At 44.8% G+C, this 26,674-nt stretch overlaps 1 protein-coding gene across 2 annotated transcripts in view; it reads right to left on the bottom strand.

Moving 5' to 3' along the window:
• The window catches only part of AK5 (adenylate kinase 5), a 299,264-nt gene that overhangs the window by 33,878 nt on the left and 238,712 nt on the right, over window positions 1-26,674 (bottom strand). The gene's annotated exons all lie outside the window — the stretch shown is intronic.

Raw genomic sequence — 26,674 nt, forward strand, 5'->3', positions numbered from 1 at the left:
CCTGCCCCCCGGTGCCCCGGGTCATTGCATGTGATTGACAACAGCGCGAGCCGTTGGCTGAGCTGCTATCAATCTAGCAAATCTAGCCAAATGACGGCCAGACTCCGAGGAGAAGAGGACCCCGGGGGATGCGCACAGCAGATTCGGGCTCAGGTTAGTAAAACTAAAATTAGTGGGAAACACGTAACAAAGGGTTAAATTACAGTGATACAGGAGTAATAGGAGGTCAGACTCTAGTCTAGTGTTTTCTTAACCAAGGTGGTGGGGTGCTATTTGGATTCCCCTGGGGTGCTGCGAGCACGAGAGCCAGTTTGCCCTGGATCAGAGATAGATGAGAGGATGGGGTGTAGGGGGGGCTTTGTGGTAAAGGGAGACTCTGATATAATGGAGGGTCTCTGTCATGGAGATATTCTGATGTGAAAGGGGGCTCTCATGTATAGGAGGGACTCTGATGTGCAGCCTATGATGTATAAAGAGGACTCTGATGTGATGGAGAGCCTCGGATGTATACGCTTCAGATTTTTATTTAATATGCTGTAAAAAAAAACTTGTACCCTTGAAAAAAAATTAAACTGACACATCATACTTTTCATTTAACAAGTATCTAAATCCAATAGGTGTGACTTTGAGTTGCTTCTGGCATGACTCATGATCAGCTTCCTGATAACGGTGGACCACACCTGTGCAATCAGCATTGACAGGTCCACTTTTAGTCTTCACTAGAAGCACATGTCGTAGAGCAGTGATGGTGAACCTTGGCACCCCAGATGTTTTGGAACTACATTTCCCATGATGCTCAACTACACTGCAGAGTGCATGAGCATCAAAGGAAATGTAGTTCCAAAACATTTGTTGTGCCAAGGTTCACCATCACTGTCGTTGAGTGACAACACTGCAGTGCAATTGGTAGACAGGGACAAAGGGTTGTCACACAGTAGCACCCTCCTGCATAGGTGCTAGATTAGTTACATTTAGTTGCTGGCTCACTGTAATAAGTTGTGAGTCTGTTCTGTGTTTCACTGGCTGCAGGGTTGACTGCAAACCCTTGTCTGTCTGGAAAGCTTCTGAAAGATAGTGGGCTGGGGAAGTCAAATCAGCAGCTGAAAATTCATGCAGCCCTGCTCAATCCCTGGGGAGTGGTGCCCAGATGATGGCTGGCAAGGAGCATAAATACTAGGAGACAGAGGTCAAAGGCAGTGGCGGCTGTTTTTCTTAGGGGGGGGGGTCACACAACCACCCCTCCCCTCTGTCTGCGGGTCGGTCTGATAGGATAGGCCGCGGGCAGCAGGCATCGTAAATTAGGCATCGAGCAACGAGCAGCAGGCATCGAGCAGCGGCTCCCGTGTCCCTTTCCTCCATCACAGCAGCTGTGTGTCTCTCCCCCTCCTCCTAGGCATCCAATAGGCTCGCCTATCCTTTCAGACAATCAGGTGGCAGGTCTCAGAACCACTTGGATTGGCTGGGAGGAGGATCAGTGTAATAATAGCGAATATTCATTCGCTATTCTAACACACTTGGGTGGGCTTTGTCCTAAAAGAGGAGATCACTGCCAGGCTTGCCATGTGTCTGCTGTTCATCAAGGTCCCAGCTGGGCTAGCTGGAGGGGCCTACTTTTCTGACGCGTGCTGGAGCTGACGGAGGGACATTCATCTGGGGATACGGTCTGGTATCACTGGAAAAGGTGTCTGGAATATATTGGAAGGAGACATTCAACTATCCAAGGATACTAGTGAGTACAGACTGGAGTAAGGGATCCGATCCCCAAAACTGTGTGCTTCTGCTTTTCCTCAAGTGCTAAAGTCAGCATTGCTCAGAAAGGGGACATGCCTGGTGCCCTGGTATAGCTCAGTCCACCAACTGCTTGTGCAAGGACTCTACTCACAAAAATAGTACTTGCTACTAGAGTTACTGGATTATACAAAAGTTACCCTACTCTTATCCAAGTTCAAGTTCTGCAATAAAGCATCAGAAAAGCTTACCCCTAGACCAGAGCTCAAAATGTCAAGCCCTGAGATACTAGCTAGGCCTTAAGAGTTACCCGCCACCAGTTGCCCCACCCAAGCCCTACCCTGCCCCGCCCCTAATTCTGCTCTTAAACACGCCCTTGTAAATTATCTCATGAAATTACACTGTTAAAAGTTTTATGCAGAATTAAGTTACAAAAATTAATATATAAGCAGAGTTCCAGACTTTTTTATGTTTATTAAAAGTCAGCAGCTACAAAAAGTGTAGCTGCTGGCTTTTAATAAACAGACACTTACCTGCTCCACTGTCCAGCGACGTGGCCACCCGTAGCATCGCTCCTCGCCCCCCCCCTTTGCCGGCGCCTCCATTCAGACTGTGGGCACCCGGCCGTGACAGCTTTCGGCTTCACGGCCGGTCACACACTGCGCATGCACAAGCCGCGCTGCGCTCTAGGAGAGGACAGGCGATCGCCTGGGACCTGTCACGTGCCCCAGGCGATCGCCTACAGGAAGGGGCCGCCTAGGGCGATATGACGAGTCGCCTAAGCGAACAGGAAGTCCCACTCCTAACAAAGCCCCCACTCCCCCCCAAAAAAATAACATGCCAAATTATCAACAGTCTCTGGATAACTGCATTAAGCAGCTCTTGTAGGAGTGGTTTAAGCGGAAGTTCCACTTTTGGGTGGAACACCGCTTTAACAACAATGGGGTAGATTCAGAAAGCAATTACGCCTGCGTATCCATAGATACGCAGCGTAATTGCTAAGTAGCGCCGGCGTATCTACTTTCTGTATTCAGAAAGCTAGATATGCCGACTGTAGCCTAAGATACAACTGGCATAAGTCTCTTATGCCGTCGTATCTTAGGGTGCATTCTGACGCTGGCCGCTAGGTGGCGCACCCGTAGTTGTCAGCGTAGAGTATGCAAATTGCATACTTACACCGATTCACAAACCGTAAGGCTGCTCCTGCTATTAGGAGGCGCAGCCAATGGTAAGTATGGACGTCGTTCCCGCGTCGCGATTTTCAAAATTTGCGTCGTTTGCGTAACTCGTTCGTGAATGGCGCTGGACACTGTTCACGTCGAAGCCAATGACGTCCTTGCGACGTCATTTACCGCAATGCACGTCGGGAAATTTTCCCGACGGAGCATGCGCAGTACGTTGGGCGCGGGAACGCGCCTAATTTAAATGATCCACGCCCCCTACGGGATCATTTAAATTACACGCGCTTACGCCGGCCCCTTTTACGAAACGCCGCCGCAAATTACGGAGCAAATGCTTCGTAAATGCAGTGTAGCTCCAGTAATTTACGGAGGCGTAGCGTAAAAACGATACGCTGCGCTGCCGTATCAGTGTGCGCCCCTACCTGAATCTGGGCCAATAACTTTATCAATACTCATCAGTGCAGCCTCATCAGTGCCGATCAATGTAGCCTATCAATGCCTATCAGTGCCCATCAATGAAGCCCAACAATGCCCATCAGTGCAGCTTCAGCAGTGCCCACAAATGTAGCCTATCAATGCCCATCAGTGCCCATCAATGCCCTTTAGTGCAGCCTCAGCAGTGCCAATCAATGAAGCTTATCAGTGGTGCTACAACGCTATAACATGAAGTGTCTGGACAAGCAGAATCACCAGGCATAATTCCAATGATAGCTACAGTTAAAAAGAGATTGAAAACATATTTTGTAATTATATTAACAATATTGACAATTACATGAGATTGGGGTGATGGAGTTTAGAATTATTTTAGGGAGTTGGACATAGAAAATAAAACAAGTTCATGTATCCACTTTGTTCCTCTGATGCTTAGTGACCGGCGTTTGCTTTTATGAGCTGTACGCGTTTCACTGAAAGCAATGACGACTGTACGGTCGCACTTCCCTAGCAGCGCATGCCAGAAGCTACACTAATATGAAATTCTTCCCCCAGGCTGGCAAGTCTGACAGTAGCACTTTGCTATATAACATCTCTGTTGAAGTGTTGCTGTGTTTATGAAAATTTCATGGTAAGCTACAATTCTGAACATCAGCAGACAACTATTTTGGAGGAAGGAGAACCAATGATAAATAATGAATGTGAACAAAATCAGTGGTGTGAGAAATGAAAGCCAGCAGGTACATGGTGAAGAAAAGATTAGACTTTGATGTAAAATCTTTGCAGAGGCAGCTTTGAGAAAAGTTTTAGAGAGGTGGACTGAAACATGAACTCCATTAAACCAGTGAGAAGCAGAGCAGACCTTTCTTGAAGCTGAACTCGAGGCCGACATTAATATTAGGTAAGTACCAGAAGCTGCATTCCTCTGTACATTAGCACTTAGAGCAGTGGTTCTCAACCTTTCTAGTGTCATGACCCCTTGATAACATTTCACAAATTGTGGGGACCCCTAACAGTAAAATTATTTTCGTAGCATGGAACCCGTACTACAGTGGTGTCTCGCAGCAGTGACACCTATGCTAAAATCAGGAGATAGGGTCTCCTCCAGCCCCTCCCACCTCACAAGTCAGCGGATCTCTAGTCTACTGCCCCCCAGCCATGCCCTGAACTGAATGGGCGGCTGAGAAGAGGCTGAGTGGGTGGCCGCGGGCTCTAGGAACTGCCCAACTGGGTGGCTGAGAAAAGGCTGGCAGCACAGTGGTGCAGTGAGTAGCACTTTCACCTAGCAGCAAAAGGGTTTCTGGTTCGAACCCCGACCACGACACCATCTGCCTGGAGTTTGCATGTTCTCCCTGTGCCTGCGTGGGTTTCCTCCGGGTACTGCGGTTTCCTCCCACACTCCAAAGACATGCTGGTAGGTAAATTGGATCTTGTCCAAATTGGCCCAGTATATATATGTATATCTGTGTGTATGACTGTGTGTCCCAAGTGTGTCACGATCCTACGGGGTAAAATGACCGCACCAGCCAAGCAGACTCTGGCTGGAAAAAGCGCCCAGAGGCGATTCAGTTCGCATGAGTAGCGCTATACAAGTCATTCATTCAGAGCGGTGTGGGCTTCAGAAACAGGCCAGGATTTGGTGACCCCTGGCAAATCACCATTCGACCCCCAAGGGGGTCCCGACCACCAGGTTGAGAACCACTGACTTAGAGGGAGATGCAGCACAAGGAGCCACTCAGCTGTCCCTTTATGTGCTAAAAAATGAACATGCTGACAGGAGAAAAGAGCAAAGTGACAGAGATTAGCTGATCAATGTGCTGCTTCTCATTTCACTGTCTAATCCAGGGATATGCAATTAGCGGACCTCCAGCTGTTGCAAAACTACAAGTCCCATCATGCCTCTGACTCTGGTGTCATGCTTGTGGCTGTCAGAGTCTTGCTATGCCTCATGGGAATTGTAGTTCTGCAACAGCTGGAGGTCCGCTAATTGCATATCCCCGGTCTAATCCAATCATTCTCAACCAGGTGTTCCTCCAGAGACATCCAGGGGTTCCTTGAGCTGTGACTGATTGACCTCTCATTTGATGGTGCCTGAATAGTTCTGGGGCCGAAAAAAGCCACTTGGCAGAGCCAGAGGCATGGCACCAATGATCTTTGTATCTCATTCTGACCGATGTCAGGGTTGTATTCTTTCCTCCAGCCACCAATATGAAGCATTTTTCCCAAAGATCTACCAAGAATAGATTTTAGCATGTGTTCCCTGAGACCTGAAAATTAGTTTTAAGGTTCCTGTGGGGTAAGGGCCCTTTCACACGTACGGGCGGACCGTATGTCCGCATTTTCATCCGTCCGTTGCGGATGAAAACGGGACATACATGGGTCCCTATGTGATTACGGGTGTCAGCGGATGACCATCCGCTGACACCCGCAATTGTCCGCCTCCGCAAAGATCCGCATTTGCGGACGGAAGAAAATCCTATTTTTCTTCCGTCTGCCGGATCGGATCAGATGAACACGGACATACGGTCCGTGTTCATCCGATCCCCCATAGGGGAGAGCAGAGGAAAGACAGGGCGGTCCCTGCACAGTGTGCGGGGACCGCCCTGTCAGCTGCCAGCTCAGCAGGGATTTTAAGGAGGATCCCCGCTGAGCTTTTGCGGACACACGGAGGCGGATCATTACTGATCCGCCCCTGTGAAAGGGCCCTTAGAGGGTTCAAAAAGACTGGTCTAGTCAGATAAGGACAAGACCTGTAGATGCAGAACGGAAAATCCAGGTCCCCTGACCGCAATTGCTTACATATATGTATTGCATTAGTGAATTTAGTGGATTGCCTGGAGCTCAGCTTTAATATATATTTGTTTTACAAATAAACATTTAATACACAGAGCACGCAGGAAAGAGGATTCGCAGAGCACTGGGAGTTTTCTAATCAGAACACTATGCAGTTCACGTTGCAAGGGAGTAATCCTTAGCTTAAGGAGTGAAAATTTACTTTGCAAAGAATACCAAATCACGTGCAAGGAAATGTAAGAAAATCATAGTTTTGCTTGTACATGATTGAATGATGGAAGTCAGCAGAGCTTCTATACTATAAAATTCCCTTACAAAATGAACAGCTTGTTTGTCTTTAGTAAATCAAGCCCCTTGTGTCACATAGAAACCCTTAAATTATCCCTGTTGAGGGTAGAGTAGGGAAGGGAGGAGTCACTGCTCTTTCATTGTGTTCCTCTTGAGCTACTGAGCACTGTAAACAACAGGAGGTAAAGGGAACATAGAAAATGGAACCAATTTAACCCATTTGAACCCTGGGAGTTAGTAAAAAAATATATATATATATATATATATATATATATATATATATATATATATATATATATATATATAGTGACTCTTTTACACTGTACCCTACACCCAATCCCTATAAGCAGCCAGCACTCCGAACATTACAAAATTGAAAAAAAAAAAAATCTTATATAGTGCAGTTATAAATCATAATCAAACTAATCTAACATAATGCAGCATAAGGGCTCTGCACATGGGTGCAAAAACTACCACGCGTTGAATCAGGTATTTTGTTTTTTTCTTATAATCAGAATGCAGCCAATTGCTTTCAATGGGCCTACACACACACACATGTGCATAAATATCAGCAAACTAGCGCTGTGTTTGGATCATTAAAATAAAAATACAAAAATCTGCATTACTGGTCAGTATTATATCTGTGAATACACATGTGAATTACATCTATTCTATATTATTACACATTCTGGGAGCTCTGGCGGCTCCAACTCTCTGCTACTCCCTGGTGCTGTGTGGTGGTCAGTGGCCCCTCGACATTCTCACGTATAGTGTTGGATTATTAACCTTGTACTGTACATGAGGGAGGCTGGAGTGCCTTAGAGAGGAAGCAGCATGGTACCGGTCACACAGATCGAGGATGCCAGACAGGGCATGGAGAAGGGCAAGTATTATTCATGATTCTGGCACCCCCTAGACTTCACGAGCAGTTAACCTTTGCAGTGTGGGGAGGCCCAACTCCAAGGGTAGATTTTGCCTAATTCCCACAGTTCGGGTTTAAAATATATTTTCTAGGCCCCGTTCACACAGGTGTGCTTAACTACTTGCCGACCGCCGCATTTACATTTACTTCGGCAGAATGGCACGGCTGAGCAAAGGGATGTACCTGTCAGTCCCTTTGAATTTTCCGGCGTGTGGGCGCGCGCACGCCTCTGCCGTGTGCTCGGTGCGTGCGCCCGCGGCACCCCCTAGTGTTTAACCCCTTTCCTGTCAGTGTCATTTACACAGTAATCAGTGCATTTTTATAGCGCTGATCGCTGTATAAATGACAATGGTCCCAAAATAGTGTTAAAAGTGTCTGATGTGTCCGCCATAATGTCACAGTCACGAAAAAAAAAAACGATAAAACTGCTCCAATTTGACATCCATGTGGGTGTGTATCCTCAAACTCACACTTTCTGAAATCAGGAACATGCAGCCACACTCACACAGATATCAAATTGGGAGCAGTGACTGTGTTGGTGCAGCCACTGCATCTCGATTGACATAAATGGGACTGCCTACATGTGGGTGCATGGAACACCTGTGCATCCCATGCAGGCAAACATGGCCTTTTGCATGGGTGTACGCTTAAAGTAAGGTGACCAGATTTTTAAAATGAAATCCGGGGACATATTTTTTTTTTACTAGTAATGGCAGCAATCAGTGACTCTCTGCCCGTCGCCGCCCGCCTCACAGCCTGTCAAGTCTTACTCTCCGGGCCCCGGCTACTACTGGATGGGGTGCGGAGGAAGATCCCTCCACCAGGAAGGGGCACAGATAATGGAAAAAAATACACCCCCCCTAAGCTAGTAGGAGCGGCGGAGTGGAGGTGTGTAATTCAGATTTTTTTTTTTTTATTCTGCACTGAATGTCTTTGAAATTGCCCCAGTCCCTGTTCAAATCCAATCCGGGGACAAAACCGGGGACAGACTTGGTCCGGGAAAAGTGTCCTCAATCCGGGGACTGTCCCCTGAAACCGGGGATGTCTGGTCACCCTAGCTTAAAGCCTAACTCCACTTTCCTTGAAAAAAAAAAAACATTCCCCCTGTTTATGTACAGTGCAGGGATTAAAACAACCTTTGTTGCAGATTCCCCCCTTTTGTTATTCTGATGAAATCCCTGTGTGTTTGTCTGTGCCTCTGGGCTCAGTAGGTCTAATGGGAGAGGTTTCATAATTATCAGTCAGCTGCAGGGCACTAATGAGGAAAGCTGCTGGGCCTGCATCCCTTTAGATGCGTTCCTATTGGAAATATTATATTTTTGTTGCAGCGGATTCCTGAAATCTGACTTGTATCTTAGGCAGACTTCTGGGAAAATTGGTGAGCCAATCACTCAGGCAGGAAATTATGTTTACGGGGAGTGGTCAGTACACACTCTGGGCTAGATTCAGGTAGGGAGACGTAAATTTGTGCGGGCGTAGCGTATGTTATTTAGGCTACACCGCCACAATTTAGAGAGGCAAGTGCAGTATTCACGAAGCACTTGCTCCGTAAGTTGCGGCGGCGTAGCGTAAAACTGCCGGCGTAAGCGCGCCAAATTCAAATTGTCAAGAGGTGGGCGTGTTTTATGAAAATAAAACATGACCCCAGGTAAATGACATTTCTCACGAACAGCGCATGCACCATCACTGAACGTATCCTAGTGCGCATGTTCCCAATCCCGTGGCAAATAGTCAATGCTTTCGACGTGAATGTAATTTACGCAAAGCCCTATTCGCGAACGACTTACGTAAACGACGCAAAATTTGACGCTGGCCCGACGTCCATACTTAACATTGGCTATGCCTCATATAGCAGGAGTAACGTTACGCCGGAAAAAGCCTTACGCAAACGACGTAAAAAAATCCGCACGTACGTTTCTAAATCGGCGTATCCAGCTCATTTGCATATTCTACGCTGAAATCGACGGAAGTGCCACCTAGCGGCCAGCGTAAATATGCACCTTAGATCCGACGGCGTACTAAGATGTACGCCAGTTGGATCTAGCACAGCTTCAGGCGTATCTTGTTTTGTGGAAACAAAACAAAGATACGCCGGAGCAAACTAGAAGTTACGCGGCGTATTAATAGACACGCCAGCGTAACTTCTTTGTGGATCTGCCCCTCTGTGTACAGAACAGCTCCAGGTTGCCATATTGCTTTGCATTTATAGAAAATTACAGCGGCTGCAGATTAAAAAAGCAAAGGTAATTTTTAATAACATTTAATTACAATATGACTTGTATCGCAATTGTAAACGCTATATTATCTTTTCTTTATTTGCTCTTTTGTTTCCCCACGGAACTGGAGTTACTCTTTAAATGTGAATGAGGCTTACAATATGTCCATATTAAATAAAGAAACTACATAAAAAAACATGACACAGTCCCTTTAAATTAGTTATCCATTGATTAGCCATCACAATGAACTGCAGGTGACATTTTGTTCATGTCGTCAATAGCAATCAAGTTCTCCCTTTCACTCATACCGGGCTGGGAACATTGAGGGGAAAGGTTTCTATAAGCTTCTCCTCCAGATACGTCTCATTATGGGATTCCATGTACTGATAGCAGCAAACCTGCATATCAGCATCTGTCATTTTGCTCATGCGATTGCTTTTCATATTTTATCTTCATGCATCAGTCAGCGTTCTGCAGCTCTTAATTATAAATGATGCAAGCAGACATGACAAGACTCCCTGTTTCTGTAGCTCCAGATTATAATGCGACTCTATACACCTGTACTTAGGTTGTCAAAACTAAACGTAACATTCAAATAATGGGGTCATCCGTGTTGTCTTCTGTGTACAGGAGTATAATTATTGAGTTGGCAGAAAATCACAGGGGGACAAAAATGCAATTGTTTTGTACGCAGCGTTTAATCGCCGTCTCCACCTCACCCTCACTCTGGAATTAAGTGACTCATTTAGCGTGGTGTAGGAGTGTAATTACGGTTTCATGAGCAGCGGCTTCGGCTCCCCCCCCTCATTATTACCCGTACCATATATGTGATAATCCACTGGATTTTACTGGGTAATTGTACAGGGAACATGTACGATTAGTTCAGTTTAAATGTTACTTGCGTTCATTTTCATCAGTTTTGTAGAGGCATTATTTTCTGAGCTCTGGGTGGTTTTACTACATTGTGCCTTAAACTAAATAATAGGTACATACATACACTTAAAATAACTAAAGCACGATCAAGGTTGTGCATAGACATTCCAATTCCCTAGGCCAGTGTTTTCAACCAGGGTGCCGTCTAGGTGAGCACAGGACCCCGTTTGCCCTGGTCATGAGTTGCCATGGTCCAGGCAGGCCAGTCCAGACCTCCTCCCTCTGCCGCGCTGCTGGAACCAAAAGTAGGACTCTGATGTAACGAGGGGACTGTGTTTGGGGGACTCTATGATTGGGGGCTTCTATGATTGTGCAATAGAAGGGTTCTGTGATTGGGGGCTAAGATAGGGTGACCAGACATCCCCAGTTTCAGGGGACAGTCCCCTGATTGAGGATACTGTCCCCAGACCAAGTCTGTCCCGCTGCAATTCCGACGGTATAGCGGCGCTAGAAATATGGCAAGGATTAAAAGGTAAAGAAGCTGCATACTCAGTAAGTGATTAACTAAGCTGCTGAAAGTACTTAAAAAACGGAGGGTTTAATATCACTTCAACTCTATGAATTACAATAAAAAAATAAGAAAAAATCAGTGTTCCCTTACACATGCATAAATTCATAAAGAAAAAAAAAATTCATTAAAGAAAAGTTTGACAACCCAAAAAAAATGAATCTAATCATATATTGATGTTTCCATAAAAAATCTAATTATAAGATGCAGTCACTGGAAAACATTTTCAATGAATAATATCACCATCATGCCACGATTGGCACTTGTGCTAAATTATTTCTTATTTAATTTACTTGATCAGCCTCTCTGGAGATGCCAAGGATTATGTGACAGGACAAGCCGTGCAATGTGTTCTTAATGCAGAATGTCTATTATTAAGGTGAACATGGAATTTCCTGTACCTTGGAGAGATGTTGGGGTACAGATTGGCGGTCACTGAGGTGAGGGAAGGATATGTGGGGACAATTCAATTATACTAGGGGCAAATGAGTTTACATTCTGGTCCCCGGAGTATGTACTCACAGATTTCTATATCATGCATACATTTTCAAATAGGTTATATGATCCGTCGGTGGGATTTCCCACAGTTGGCATTAACTCTGGTTGGCCGTTTCTATCCCCGGAGAGTTTTTTTAAGTTGGTTCTGTAACATATGTACAGGCAGCACAACAAACTATCAGTTATGTAATTGATATATTTATGGTACGTTGGTATATGGAGAATGTCCAGAATCGCTTGACTGTACTCTAAAACCTTCTTTATTGTGTGATTTTCACATCGATCTCACGTTCTATCCTGAAGAAATGGACAAAGTCTGTGAAACGCGTTGAGATGGAATGCCGCTTCACAATTGGCCGTGACAAAATATGTATTGTGATACTGTGTCAATCATAAAAGCATTAAATAAGCACTGCTGTTAAGCATATCATATGTAAAGAGAAGGTGGATCAGCCAGCTTGGGAGAGGAGACAGTGGTGATTCCATAGGAGGGGTGGATTGGTGGTTGTATGGTTTGTCTTTCAAGTGTCAGGATCCCTATAATGGGGACCGCTGCACCTTCCTGGGCTTGTACCATGGTGCGCGAAGCCTCGCAAAGTATACAGTAGCTTCCCTCCATGCCTTCATGTTTAAAGGGGTTGTAAAGGAAAAAATGTTTTTCCCTAAATAGCTTCCTTTACCTTAGTGCAGTCCTCCTTCACTTACCACATTCTTTGATTTTGCTTTTAAATGTCCTTATTTCTTCTGAGAAATCCTCACTTCCTGTTCTTCTGTCTGTAACTCTGCACAGTAATGCAAGGCTTTCTCCCTGGTGTGGAAAAAACCTCTTGAGGGGGGAGGGGGCGAGCAGGAGTGTCAGGACACCCACTAACACACAGCTCCTTTCTCTATCTGAAAAGTAGAAAGTGTCCTGACTTGCCTGCTCGCCCCCTCCCCCCTCAAGAGGCTTTCTCCACACCAGGGAGAAAGCCTTGCCTTACGGTGTTGAGTTACAGACAGAAGAACAGGAAGTGAGGATTTCTCAGAAGAAATAAGAACATTTTTAAAAGCAAAATGGAAGGATGAGATAAGTGAAGGAGGACTGCACTAAGGTAAAGGAAGCTATTTAGGGGGAAAAATAATTTCCTTTACAACCCCTTTAAGAGAGTAAAATGTATTGTGTAACACGTGTAAATAAACTGCGCTCAACGCAGTGGGGGAGATTTACTAAAACTGGTGCACACACAATCTGGTGCAGCTCTGCATAGTAACCAATGAGCTTCTAACTTCAGCTTGTTCAATTAAAGGGGTTGTAAATGTTTGTTTTTTATTTTCTAAATAGGTTTCTTTAAGCTAGTGCATTGTTGGTTCACTTACCTTTTTCTTTGATTTCCCTTTTAAGGGCCCTTTCACACGGGCGGACAAACGGACCGTTTATTACAAGTCCGTTTACGGACTTGTAATGTATCCCTATGGGATTGCAGACGTTAGCGGATGATGCATCCGCTAACGTCCGTAACGATCCGCGTCCGCAAAGTTCCGCTTTTTCAGATGGAAGAAAACCCTATTTTTCTTCCGTCTGGCGGAACGGTCCGTATTCATCCGATTCCCCATAGGGGAGAGCAGAGCAAAGACAGGGCGGTCTCTGCACAGATCAATACGGATCTGCTCCGTGTGAAAGAGCCCTAAATGTTTTTAGAAGGGAAATCGAAGGAAAAGGTAAGTGAACCAACAATGCACTAGCTTAATGGAACCTATTTAGAAAATAAAAAACTAACCTTTACAACCCCTTTCAGCTTTGACTATAAAACCTGACAGCTGAATGGTTACTATGCACAGCTGCACCAGATTGTGTGTGCACTACAAGATCCAGTGGTGGATCACTGATCTCTAAACCACAAAGAGCCACTGTGGAGGATCATGTGACAGCAGTCTCCGGTAAGTAAGAAAGAAGTTTATTTTTTTTTTAAAGCATGAATAGGTATAAGCACTCTTTTCTTATTGACATTTTGTCTTAGACAAGCTGATGTGTATAGGTAACAGGTCCACTTTACACTCCACACAATACATTACTCTAGGGTAGGGCAATTATCCGTACTTTAAGCACCTCCCACGCGCTGTATAGACAAATAATGGCGGCGGGGTGGTTCTCTCGTTCTCGGACGACGTCATATGATGTTGACTCAATCTCGCCATGCTTGCGCGCCCACAGGTGCACACAGCATGGCGATCAATGGCGCGTGCTGTGTCCCTGGAACATGGCACATCCCTGATCTTGGTAAAGAGCCAATGACTTGGCTCTTTACCCATGTGATCAGCTTTGTCCAATCACAGCTGATCACATGTAAACAAGAAAATGCCGGTTATCGGCTTTCCTCTCCTCACATGGACAGCGTGTGAGGAGAGGAGGGCCGATCAGTGGCATTTTCTCACAGGGGAGACCTGCGCAGATAATCAGGGCACTGATCATCAGCACCCTGATTGTTAGAGCAGCCCCCAACAGTGGCCAGCAGTAATGGCAATCAGTGCCCATCAGTGATACCAGTCAGTTATGCCTTTCAGTGCTCATCCATGCCGCCGATCAGTGCCATCTGATCAGTGCCCTTTAGTGCCGTCTCATCAGTGCAGCATCATCAGCAAGGTGTACCTAATAAAGTGTCCGAAGAGTGTACATCTTTCTTACACAGGTTAGTCAGCATAAATGTTGGGAGGGGGAAGCGTTTTTAGGACGAGTTATGTAAAGCCCGAAATTGTACATTAAAGGAATGTATGCTGAAATGACTGTTTACAGGGTATAGAGACATAATAGTTAACTGATTCAATTTAAAAATGATTAAAAATGATTAAAAATAGATAAAAATCAATCATATAAATGTACCTGTAGTTTCTAGTTTTGTTTTTGCATGTTGTTTCCTGCCTCTGTTCAGAACCACAGAGCCAATACAGGGCAGTGATGGTTTGGAAAACGAAACTGATTGGTGCTGAGGGGTTTTAGACACACAGTAATCACACCTCCTTGATTAGTGACCACAGAGAGAAAGCTCCCAGTACTGTGGTTATCAGGAAACAGACAACCAGGAAGTGTGGAGATCAGAGAAGAATTACAGCAACTTGAGAGCAAAAACTAACAATGAGGACATGAAAACAGCACTGCATTAAGGTAAAGGAAGCTATTAAGATAAAAAAAAAATCCTTTACAAACCCTTTAAGCTGAGGGGGAATAAAACACATGCCGAGCATTGCAGGTAATGGATCTTGCACTTGTACACTCTTTAATATCTTAGCATAACTTTAGGATGTGCTGAGTCCCCCTCTCCCTCCCTCCAGCGGTCAGTAGGCTAATCCTGTCTCTGCATTATAAAATAATATAACTATGATCTCTTAAGCTCATTTCCCCTGTGTGCCATCTGCCTACAGCCCTGATACCTGAAATATAGGTTACTTCATTTTTTTTCTCCTTTGGACTTGAAACTAGAATGGAAAGAAAGTCATCTTCATAGAGCATGCATTATTCAGCACCACAATGTGAAGTGACCTAAAAAAAAAAAAATGATCACCAAGGTTTGATGACACAAAAAAACAAAAAAGATAGTTAAAGCAAAAGAGGTGAATGCACTAATGGAAAGACAACAAAGGTAACAACGTTACAAACTGTACAGTTTTTTATAGGTTTTGTTTTTAAGATTCCGTGTTATGGATTCCCATGACGCTCTATGAAATGCTCCTGTGTCCTGAGTACACCAGTGGTAGACGATTATTTGAAAAAGAAAAATACTATAAACATATGTTGAAAATGTTAAAGTTATGACTAGTTAGCCCTTTTAACAAGCACAATAGAATAAAATATAGTCCACAAAAAAATAAACAGTAGTTTTTTTTTTTTTTTTAATTACACCTATGAGTGCAGTGATGCTGGCAAAATGAATCGCTATGAAGTTACAAAATTTGCCCAAAAGTTCAACAAAATTTTCCTTACATTTTGTCAGGCAGCTTGCTTAGGTGAAATTTGCATGCAAAAATTATTTAATTCTTTAAGAAAACCTTTTTGTTACTTTGCAAGTCCTGTCATGCCTTCCAAGCCACCCAAACCCCCCTAACCCTTTAGTGAATGACTTGCCATAGCAAATAGGTGGTGGTAGCTGCTTGGTTAGATAACGACTAACCTGCAGGGCATTAAATTATATTAGTATGGTCTTCTACTCAAACAGCACTGACTTGACAAAACATACTGGCCCAGATTCTCAGTGGAGATACGCCGTCGTATCTCTGCGTTGTGCCGCCGTATCTATGCGCCTGATTCTTAGAATCAGTTACGCATAGATATCTATTAGATCCGACAGGCGTAAGTCTCTTACGCCGTCGGATCGTAACTGCATATTTACGCTGGCCGCTAGGGGCGCGTACGCTGATTTACGCGTTGAAATATGTAAATCAGCTAAATACGCGAATTCACGAACGCACGCCCCGCCGACGCAGTAAAGTTACGCCGTTTACGTTAGGCTTTTCCCGGCGTATAGTTACCCCTGCTATATGGTGGTGTAAGTGCGGCGTACCAATGTTAAGTATGGCCGTCATTCCCGCGACGAAATTTGAACATTTTACGTCGTTTGCGTAACTCGTTCGTGAATGGGGCTGGACGTAATTTACGTTCACGTCAAAACCAATACGTCCTTGCGGCGTATTAGGAGCAATGTACACGATTTCCACGGACGGCGCGTGCGTCAATCACGTCGGGTCACAGAACATTTACATAAAACACGCCCCCCTGTTTCAAATTTGAATTAGGCGGGCTTACACCGGCCGATTTACGCTACGCCGTCACAACTTACAGAGCAAGTGCTTTGAGAATACAGCACTTGACCGTCTAAGTTGCTGAGGCGTAACGTAAATCGGATACGTTACGCCGCCGCAAAGATACGCCGCTGGACGAGAATCTGGCCCACTGCAGTTAAAAATGTTGGTCCTGACAATTCATGAGCAACAATAATTGTGACAATACACGGGCAACAAACAAGCAATTGTAACAATAAAACTGACAACAATGGGGCAATCATTATTACATGTGGGCATCAAACAGGCAATTAAATGTTTTTTGGCACAAGAACAGGTCCAAGATAGTTAAAAGGACCTTCCCTAATCATTGGGACACATTTAAAGCCTATTGTTGAATTAAAAAAAAACAAAAAATAGCTTCCAGAGGAACTTTACCCCGCTTTAATTTTATTTCCATCCCATCTTCTCTTCTATGCTGGGTTGTCCATAAAAATATACTTACATTCAGTGTTGATCTTTTTTGATCCAGTGCCCTGCTGTTGCACACCAGGTCCCTCAAGTTTAAGTGGAAGACAGCGCTGGACTGGTGCTGCTCAAGTTACTGTGTGGAAGGTATAGAAGAAATTGCTTCCAATGGGTTGTATCCCAACTGTAGGTGGTGAGACTCCATTGGGGTCTAGGGCTGCTACCTTTCTCATAATGACAATGGAGGCATTACCGCAGTGAACACTTGGGTAATTAAAGAGGAGCACCCGATGTCAGGTGCTGGCCGACTCATCTGGGATCCTGGAGCCGGCCCCCTGATGGAGTGCTGCTGGGTCCTTCCTCCTACAGCACTGTATGCCTCAGTTAATGCCTCCTGGGTTATCTGATATAGATATCCTAGGAGGCTAGAGGAGTAGGCTGACAGATGAGAATGGAGGTTGGGCATTGGCACATAAATTCCAAAAACAAAAAAGTGTTGCTTTTAAAGATTAGGAGGGGTAGGAATACAATAATTTCATCACCCCCACTGAGAACATTTTAAATACAACATGAAATGAAAAAGCATGTAAAAGATGGGCTTTTAAATGGTGATCCCATGGTGGGTAGGAAGGCTGTGGGTAGGAAGTGGAAGTGGGCATCTGAGTACCTGTCACGAAAAGGTACCCACTTCCTTAGAGTCTGGGTGCTTAACTGGTCTGACTGCAGTCCAGACCTTTAACAAATTACAAATATTTGGTGCATTTTGAAACAAAAAATATGACAACGTTGACCCAGGAATGTTGAGCAGTTGGAATACAATATCAGGCAAGAATTGGACAACATTCCTCTTCCCAGAAAGGAGAAGGGTTGCTACACTGTGGTAAACACTGCCCCGTCCCAACTTTTTTAAAATGTGTTGCCACCATCAATTTCAAAAAGATTTTTTTCTTAAAATGGTACTCAGTTTAAACATTTGAAATATTTTCTATTTTATATTGTGAATAAAATATAGATTTATGAGATTTGCATAACATTTCATTTGGGTTTTTACACAGCGTTCCACCTTTTTTGGAGTTGTATATTTTAATAGACTACACATTTTCATCCTATTTTGTCTGAAGCTCTGATTTAAGACAGTCCTAAATAAATTCTATTTTGTATGTATGTGATGAATTCCCACTGGACTAACCGGCACTCAGTGTAACCCAAACCTTTGTATAAATATTTTATTGTAACTCGCACATCACTAAATTACTGAACTTTAAAACAAGTGTAAAATAAATCACAGCATCCTTCTGGATTTATTATTATGAAAAATTAATCACTATCAGTATTTTTTATAAAGTAGATATTCCTTATTTTGAATTGCTGTCAGTCATAGCAGAGACGGTCATCAGTAAACTGGGCTTATTTAACAAAGGACTCCAGCACGGTTAATAATGTATAATCACAAAATTTAACAGGTTAGGGGTAGTCAAGAGAACGTGTGCTTTTTCTCATTAAGGGACAGTTAACAAATTTGCTGGACTGACCACACACCTTCCTTCCTCCCTTTGCAAGTACCTACCTTCTGCTCACTATCTCCCGCCATGTTTGCCAGGACTGCATTGTGGGAGTAAAGGAAGAGAATCACATGCGCCACCATACCCAGTACCCCAGCAGGGGGAATACGGTGAAGGTAAGTACTGAGTTGTAAGGGGTAGGGGTAGGCTATGAAGCATACACTATGGCCCAGATTCAGTAAGACTTGCGCATAAATTACGGAGGCACAGGGCAACGATTTTGCCCTGCGCCCCCGCAAATTTGCGCCGCTGCCCTCGATTCACGGAGCAGTAGCTCCGTAAATTGCGAGGGTGCGCCGGCAAAATTGCCTGGCGTAAGCGCGCGCAATTTAAATGATCCCGCAGGGGGCGGGAGTCATTTAAATTAGGCGCGTTCCCGCGCCGATCGTAAAGCGCATGCACCGTCGGGAAACTTTCCCGACGTGCATTGCGGCAAATGACGTCGCAAGGACGTCATTTGCTTCAAAGTGAACGTGAATGGCGTCCAGCGCCATTCACGAATCACTTACGCAAACGACGTGAAATTCAAATTTCGCGACGCGGGAACGGCGGGTATACTTTAGCATTGGCTGCCCCTACTATTAGAAGGGGCAGCCTTACGCTAAACACGCCGTACGGAAACAACGTAACTTGCGTACGCAGGGCTCGCGCAACATTGTGAATCGGTGTTAGTATGCAATTTGCATACTATACGCTGAGCACAATGGGAGCGCCCCCTAGCGGTCATCGCAAGAATGCAGCCTAAAATCTGCGTGGCATAAGAGCCTTATGCCACGCAGATTTTAGGCTGCAGTCGGCGTTACGATGTTCCTGAATCAGGAGCATTCGTAACGCCGGCGCAAGCAAGCAATTGCGCTGCGTAACTATGGTTACGCAGGCGCAATTGCTCTCTGAATCCGGGCCTATATTGTCAAAAGTATTGTGACACCTGAACTTTAATAGCATCCCAGTCTTATGCCGCGTACACACGATCGGAAATTCTGACAAGAAAACCGTGGATTTTTTTCTGATGGAATTTTGGCTCAAACTTGTGTTGCTTACACACGGTCACACAAAATTCAGAGCGTCAAGAACGCGGTGACGTTCAACACTACGATGAGCCAAAAAAAGGAAGTTCAATGCTTCCGAGCATGCCTGTTTTTTTTGCGTGTCAGAATTGCATACAGATGATCGGAATTTCCGACAAGAACTTTTCCCGTCAGAAAATTTGAGAACCTGAAATTCAGAAATTCTGACAGAAAAAGTCAGATGGAGCCTACACACGGTCAGAATTAACCATGTGAACTTTTCTTGTTGGAAGTTCTGCAGGGTTCAATATTGAGTTGGCCCACCCTTTGCAGCTATAACAGCGTCAACTGTTTTGGGAAGGCTGTCCACAAGGTTTAGGAGTGTGTCTGTGGGAATGTTTGACCATTCTCCCATAAGGGCATGTGTGAGGTCAAGCACTGATGTTGGACGAGAAGGCCTGGCTTGCAGTCTCCGCTCTAAGTCACCCCAAAGGTATTCTATCGGGTTGAGGTCAGGCCAGTCAAGTTTCTCCACCCCAAACTTACTCATCCACGTCTTTATGGACCTTGCTTTGTGCACTGGTCCAAATCATTTGATGTAGGAAGAATTATGGTGTGGGGTTGTTTATTCAGGGGTTGGGCTTGGCCCCTTAGTTCCAGTGAAGGAAACTCTTAAGGCATCAGCATACCAATACATTTTGGACAGTTGCTCCCAACTTTGTGGGAACAGTTTGGTGATGGCTATTCCCTGTTCTAACATGACTGTGCACCAGTGCACAAAACAAGAACACTAGTTCTTGTGACCTGGGGGGCCCCAATGGATTTCCTTAATTTTTAGGGATTTCCTCTCACTTTCTGTTTTGGCTATGGGACAGGAAGTGAGAGGAAATCCCTAAAAATTAAGGAAAATCTCCTCAATTTGACACAGATGGCAAAAAAAAAACCTGACAGGGGTTATAACCCTCCCTTATTTTATTCAAAATGAAAAAAAGGTTTTGCCTATAGTTCTACTTTAATGGTATTTCTTCCATAGAGATTACAAGCACAGGCCTTGTCAGCAGCTGGTTTAACAGCCCTGTTATGACAGGGTCACTTTATAGTGTAGCCAAAGCATTCTATTTCAACTTGGAATTGTTTAAACCTTATTAGTGTTTAATTGCGATCTGTGGCCCGGATTCAGAAAGAAGTTACGCTGGCGTATCTATTGATACGCCGCGTAACTTCTAGGATGCGCCGGCGTATTTTTTTTTTGTATTCAAAAAAAGATACGCCGGAATTTTGCTAAGATCCGACTGGCGTAAGCCTCTTACGCCGTCGTATCTTAGTTGCATATTTACGCTGGCCGCTAGGTGGCGCTTCCGTAGATTTACGCGAGGAATATGCAAATTAGGTAGATACGCAGATTCACAAACGTACGTACGCCCAGCGCATTTTTTTACGTTGTTTACGTAAGGCTTTTTTCGGCTTAAAGTTACCCCTCATAAAGCAGGGGTAAGTCATGTTAGGTATGGACGTCGGAAACGTACGAACAGCGTCGTATTTTACGTCGATTGCGTAAGTCGTCCGTGAATGGGGCTGTACGTAAGTTACGTTCACGTCGAAAGCATTGACTATTTGCAACGTGATTTCGAGCATGCGCACTGGGAAAACAGTGTCAATTACGTGGGGTCATGATAGTTTAACATAAAACACGCCCACTACCAGCCAAATTTGAATTAGGCGGGCTTACGCCGACACATTTACACTACGCCGCCGTAACTTAGGGCGCAAGTTCTTTCTGAATAAGGAACTTGCGCCCTAAGTTACGGCGGCGTAGTGTATCTGAGATACGCTACGCCCGCCGATAGATACGATAATGTATCTGAATCTGGCCCTGTGTCTCCAAGTTCACCCTCTCTATTGTCACTGGGATATAAAATGATGGGAAACCCAAAATTGTCACCGGAACAGGGAGGTGAGTGGAAATCTCCCAACAGGATACAGACCAAAAAAATTTAAAATAAAAAAACACCACAATGGGATTTAACAATTCCCTTTTCTATCCAAAACAAAAAATACAAGTTTTGGCTGGGCTCTTTTGCATTGGTGCAATGCGGGAAACCCTGAGAATCCATTGCGGGTTCCCACATTGCACCTGACTCGCAGGCAGTTCACTCTGCCCTATGCGTACCGCTAGGAGTGTCAATACAAAGGTAATGACACCCCCAGATTGGTTCGTATATCGCAGTGCGACCTGTCATTTCAGACAGGAATCGGATCGCAAAGTTGAAAAAACTGACCAAAAACTATTATTGTGTATTTGTACATCTCCAGCTAATCTTTAAACCTGCACTCTTCTGTCATTGCCAAATGTCTGGATGTAGTGCTCATCCTCCATTCATTCAGAAAAAGCCTTGCATCTTTTTCAAGAATTGCAAGGCATTCTGTGATTGGAGGTGCAGATGCGCATCACAAAACGTATTGCATACACTAAAAATTAAAGAGACTTAAGCCTCATACACACGATCTGATTTTCTGCGGACAAAGTGTAGGACTTTTGTGTGAAGGGCGTTGGCCAGGAACTTGTATTGAATACAAATGGCAAAGAATTGTCGGCCAACAAACACAAAACTACATGTTTTTTCCAGCTCTTTAGCACCACCCTTTGGGCAACAACAGCTAATGTTGTGTTATGGTGAGCATTGCTTCTGAGCATGCGTGTTTGTACTATGGAGTTTTTGTACGACGAACTTGTGTACACACAATCGGATAATCCGACAACACACAATTGTTGGCAGATAATTTTAAAGCATGCTATCCCACATTTATCCACGGAAAATCCATCAACAATTGTCCGATGGAGCGTACAAATGGTCGGATTTTCCGACAACAGCCTGTCATCACACAAGTCCTGTCGGATAATCCGATCGTGTGTACGAGGCTTTAATGAATGCTGGAGTCCAGTGATTGGGCACACTTCATTAGTTGTTATGAAACAGAAGTATAGAGGTATAAATCAATACTTATACCCATCGGGCCAGATTCACAAAGGTTAGCGGATCTTTAGATCCGTGTAACCTATGTGTTTTAAGATCCGCCCTCGCAAGTTTGTGAGGAAAGTGTCAAATTCACAACACACTTACCTCCAAACTTGCGACGGCGGATCCTAACTCCCCCGGCGGAATTCTAATTCCGCGGCTGGGGGAGTGTACTATTTAAATCAGGCGCGCTCCCGCGCCGATTTAAATACGCATGCGCCGTCCGGGGAAAGTCCCGGCGTGCATTGCTCCCACTGACGTCAATAGGACGTCAGTGGTTGCGACGCGCGTGTTCGTGAATCGGCGTACGCAAACGACGTAGGAAATTTCAAAATCGACGCGGGAACGACGGCCATACTTAACAATACTTACCCCTGCTTTTAGCAGGGGTAAGTATACGACGGGTACCGCGCTACGGAAACGACGTAAGAACACAGCGTCGGGTCCGCGTACGTTCGTGAATTTCGCGTATCTCGCTGATTTACATATTATTCAGTGTAAATCAGCGGGAACGCCCCCGGCGCCATTTTTAAATCCAAAAAAAGATCCGACAGTGTAACACAGTGTGACACTGTCGGATCTCAGCCCTATCTATGCGTAACTGATTCTATGAATCAGGCGCATAGATAGGACCAGTAAAAATCAGAGATACGATGGTGTATCTGTAGATACACCGTCGTATCTCTTTGTGAATCTGGCCCATCATTTTTCCAGGCCAGCAGCTCCAAAAAATTAAGACAGAGGGTCAGCATTTTCAGAAAAAGGTCAGCAGTGCATCCCGTTTTTCTCACCAAAGTTTCTCTTTAACCACTTGAGACCCGCGCTATTGACAAAAGACGTCAACAGCGCGGCTCTCAGGTGCCAACTGGACGTCTTTTTAAAAGCATTACCCGCGCGCGCCTCTGGGGGGCGCGCAGCGGGTAAACACTGTGCCGCCACATCGCTGGGGAGCCGATGCGTGTACCTGGCGGCCGCGATGTCCGCCAGGTACACGCGATCGTCGGTTTCACAGCAGGGACATGGAGCTCTGTGTGTAAACACAGAGCTCCACGTGCTGTTAGAGGAGAGGAGACCGATCTGTGTCTCTTGTACATAGGGACACAGCATCGGTCACCTCCCCCAGTCACCCCCCTCCCCCCACACAGTTAGAACACACCCAGGCTACACATTTAACCCCTTCCTCACCCCCTAGTGTTAACCCCTTCCCTGCCAGTCACATTTATACAGTAATTAGTGCATTTTTATAGCACTGATCGCTGTATAAATGTGAATGGTCCCAAATTTGTGTCGAAAGTGTCCGATACGTCCGCCGCAATATCGCAGTCCCAATAAAAATCGCAGATCGCCGCCATTACTAGTAAAAAAAAAAAGAATAAAAAAAAAATCATAATTCTGTTCCCCATTTTGTAGGCACTATAACTTTTGCGCAAACCAGTCGCTTATTGCGATTTTTTTTTTACAAAAATACGTCGAAAAATACGTATCGGCCTTAACTGAGAAAAAATATATTTAAAAAAAAAAAAATTGGGATATTTATTACAGCAACAAGTTAAAAGAAAAATATTTTTTAAATTGTCGCTATTTTTTTGTTTATAGCGCAAAAAATAAAAACCGCAGAGGTGATCAAATACCACCAAAATAAAGCTCTATTTGTGGGGAAAAAAGGACGTCAATTTTGTTTGAGAGCCACGTCGCATGACCGCGCAAATGTCAGTTAAAGCGACGCAGTGCCGGAAGCTGAAATTTCGCCTGGGAACGAAGGGGGTTTATGTGCCCAGTAAACAAGTGGTTAAATGAATCCAGTTATTACTATTCCAATATGAATTACGTTACAGAACAATGTCCCCATTACATTTGCAGTCCTTAGACTCCCACTAATACTGTAAAAGTGCTTTGAGACGAGAAGATATTGTTCAGATGAGGTTCTGAGTTTTTTTTTTTAGCAAAAAGCATGAATAATTATTACATTATTATTAGCTATTCTGAGTGGCTTTTACAGAGAGTTTGTATTGTTAGCACTAACAAGTTACAGTGAAGCAGATACAGCAGGAAAATGGGATCAATATTCATAATTACTGCAGCCACAAATATGTAAAAATGTGAAATCACATGTAGCATGGTCTAATTTTGTCCCCACTGTTCCATATCAATGGCTAACATGATCAGTAAAAAGGACTCTTCAGAAAAGAGAAGTGACCCAGTTTTACCCTACTGGATTTTCAAAGAAAAGAAGTGGATTGAGAAAACATAAATGGAAATTTGTATTGCTATCAAACAGATAAGTGCACTGGCCTTAAGTGATAACTGCAATAAAACTTTATAAATAAATGATGTCCTATATTCACACAAGTACAGCACCTGGCAAAAAAAAGCATCTAGCAAAGAAATGGCCCAAGAAGAAAACCTGCCCCATCCACAGTGTTGCCAACCGTCCATATTTTTATGGACAGTTCGTAAAAACGGGCACTTTTTCCCCCCGTTCGTAAAAGTCCGTGGTTGCAGGAATGTGCCAGTAAAAATAACCAAGATCGGTTCGGCTTGGAACTGCGCATGGAGATTGGAGGCAGGGGGTGATGGTGGCTGCGGTGGCACCGCAGAGGGGGATGGAGGCAGGTGGAGATTGGAGGCAGGGGGTGTTAGTGGCAAGGGGTGGATCTGCCCCATAATGTTTTGCTTTTAGGCCAAAAAGTTACATTTTGGTCTCATGTGTCCAGAGCACCTTCTTCCACATGTTTGCTGTGTCCCCCACATGGCCTCTCGCAAACTGCAAAGGGGACTTCTTATGGCTTTCGTTCAACAATGTCTTTCTTCTTGCCACTCTTCCTTAACCACTTGCCGCCCGCCAATGACAGATTGACGGCGGCAAAGTGGTTGTAGAATCCTGACTGGACGTCATATGACGTCCTCAGGATTCTGAGCCGCTGCGCGCCCCCGTGGCCGCGCAACGCGGCGATCGTTGTTGCAGGGTGTCAGTCTGACACCCCGCAACCCCGATCTCGGTAAAGAGTCTCTCACGGAGACTCTTTACCACGTGATCAGCCGTGTCCAACCACGGCTGATCACGATGTAAACAGGAAGAGCCGTTGATGGCTCTTCCTCACTCGCCCCCCCTCGGATCGCCACACTGGACCACCAGGGAAGCCCACCCTGGACCAGGGAAGGGCAAAAAAAAAAAAAAGGGGCAAAAAAAAAAAAAAGTCTGGGCAAAAAAAAAAGCATAAAAAAAAAGATGCCAATCAGTGCCCACAAATGGGCACTGATTGGCACACATGGGTAAATCAGTGCCGCCCCACAGTGTCCATCAGTGCCACCCCAGTGTCCATCAGTGCCACCCCACAGTGTCCATCAGTGCCACCCCCAGTGCCCATCTGTGCCACCCATAAGTATCCATCAGTGCCGCCATGAGTGCCCATCTGTGCCGCCTATGAGTGCCCAGTGCCGCCCATGAGTGCCAATCAGTGCCGCCCATGAGTGCCCATCAGTGTCACCCATGAGTGCCCATCAGTGCCGCATACCAGCGCCGCCAATCAGTGCCACCTCATCTGTGCCTGTCAGTTCTACATCATCGATGTCCATCAGTGCCATCTCATCGGTGCCCGTAATTGAAAGAGAAAACTTACTTATTTACAAAAAAATTAACAGAAAAAAATAAAAACATATTTTTTTTCACAATTTTCAGTCTTTTTTTAGGTGTTGCGCAAAAAAAAAAATCGCAGAGGTGATCAAATACCACCAAAAGAAAGCTCTATTTGTGGGGGAAAAAGGACGCCAATTTTGTTTGGGTACAGTGTAGCATGACCGCGCAATTGCCATTCAAAGTGTGACAGTGCTGAAAGCTGAAAATTGGCTTGAGCGGGAAGGTGCGTAAGTGCCCTGTATGGAAGTGGTTAAAGGCCAGATTTGTGGAGAGCACGACTAATAGTTGTCCTGTGGACAGATTCTCCTACCTGAGCTATGGATCTCTGCAGATCCTCCAGAGTTACTATAGGCCTCTTGGCTGCTTCTCTGATGAATGCTCTCCTTGCCCGGCCTGTCAGTTTAGGTGGATGGTCATGTTTTGGTAGAGATGCAACATCTTTGCCGCCCATCAGTGCCCAGCAGTGACACCCATCAGTGCCCATTAGTGCCGCCCATCAGTGCCACATATTAGTGCCCATCAGTGCTGCATATTAGTGCCTCCTCATTAGTGCCAATCAGTACCATCTCATCAGTGCCCGTCAGTGAAGGAGAAAACTTTATTGTTTACAACATTTATAACAGAAACAATAAAAAAACCTTTTTTTATTTGTAGCACAAAAAATAATCAAGCCAGTGGCGATCAAATACCACCAAAAGAAAGCTCTATTAGTAGGGAAATAAAGATGAAAACGTT

This window comes from Rana temporaria, chromosome 7, assembly GCF_905171775.1.
Source record: "Rana temporaria chromosome 7, aRanTem1.1, whole genome shotgun sequence".
Lineage (NCBI taxonomy): Eukaryota > Metazoa > Chordata > Amphibia > Anura > Ranidae > Rana > Rana temporaria.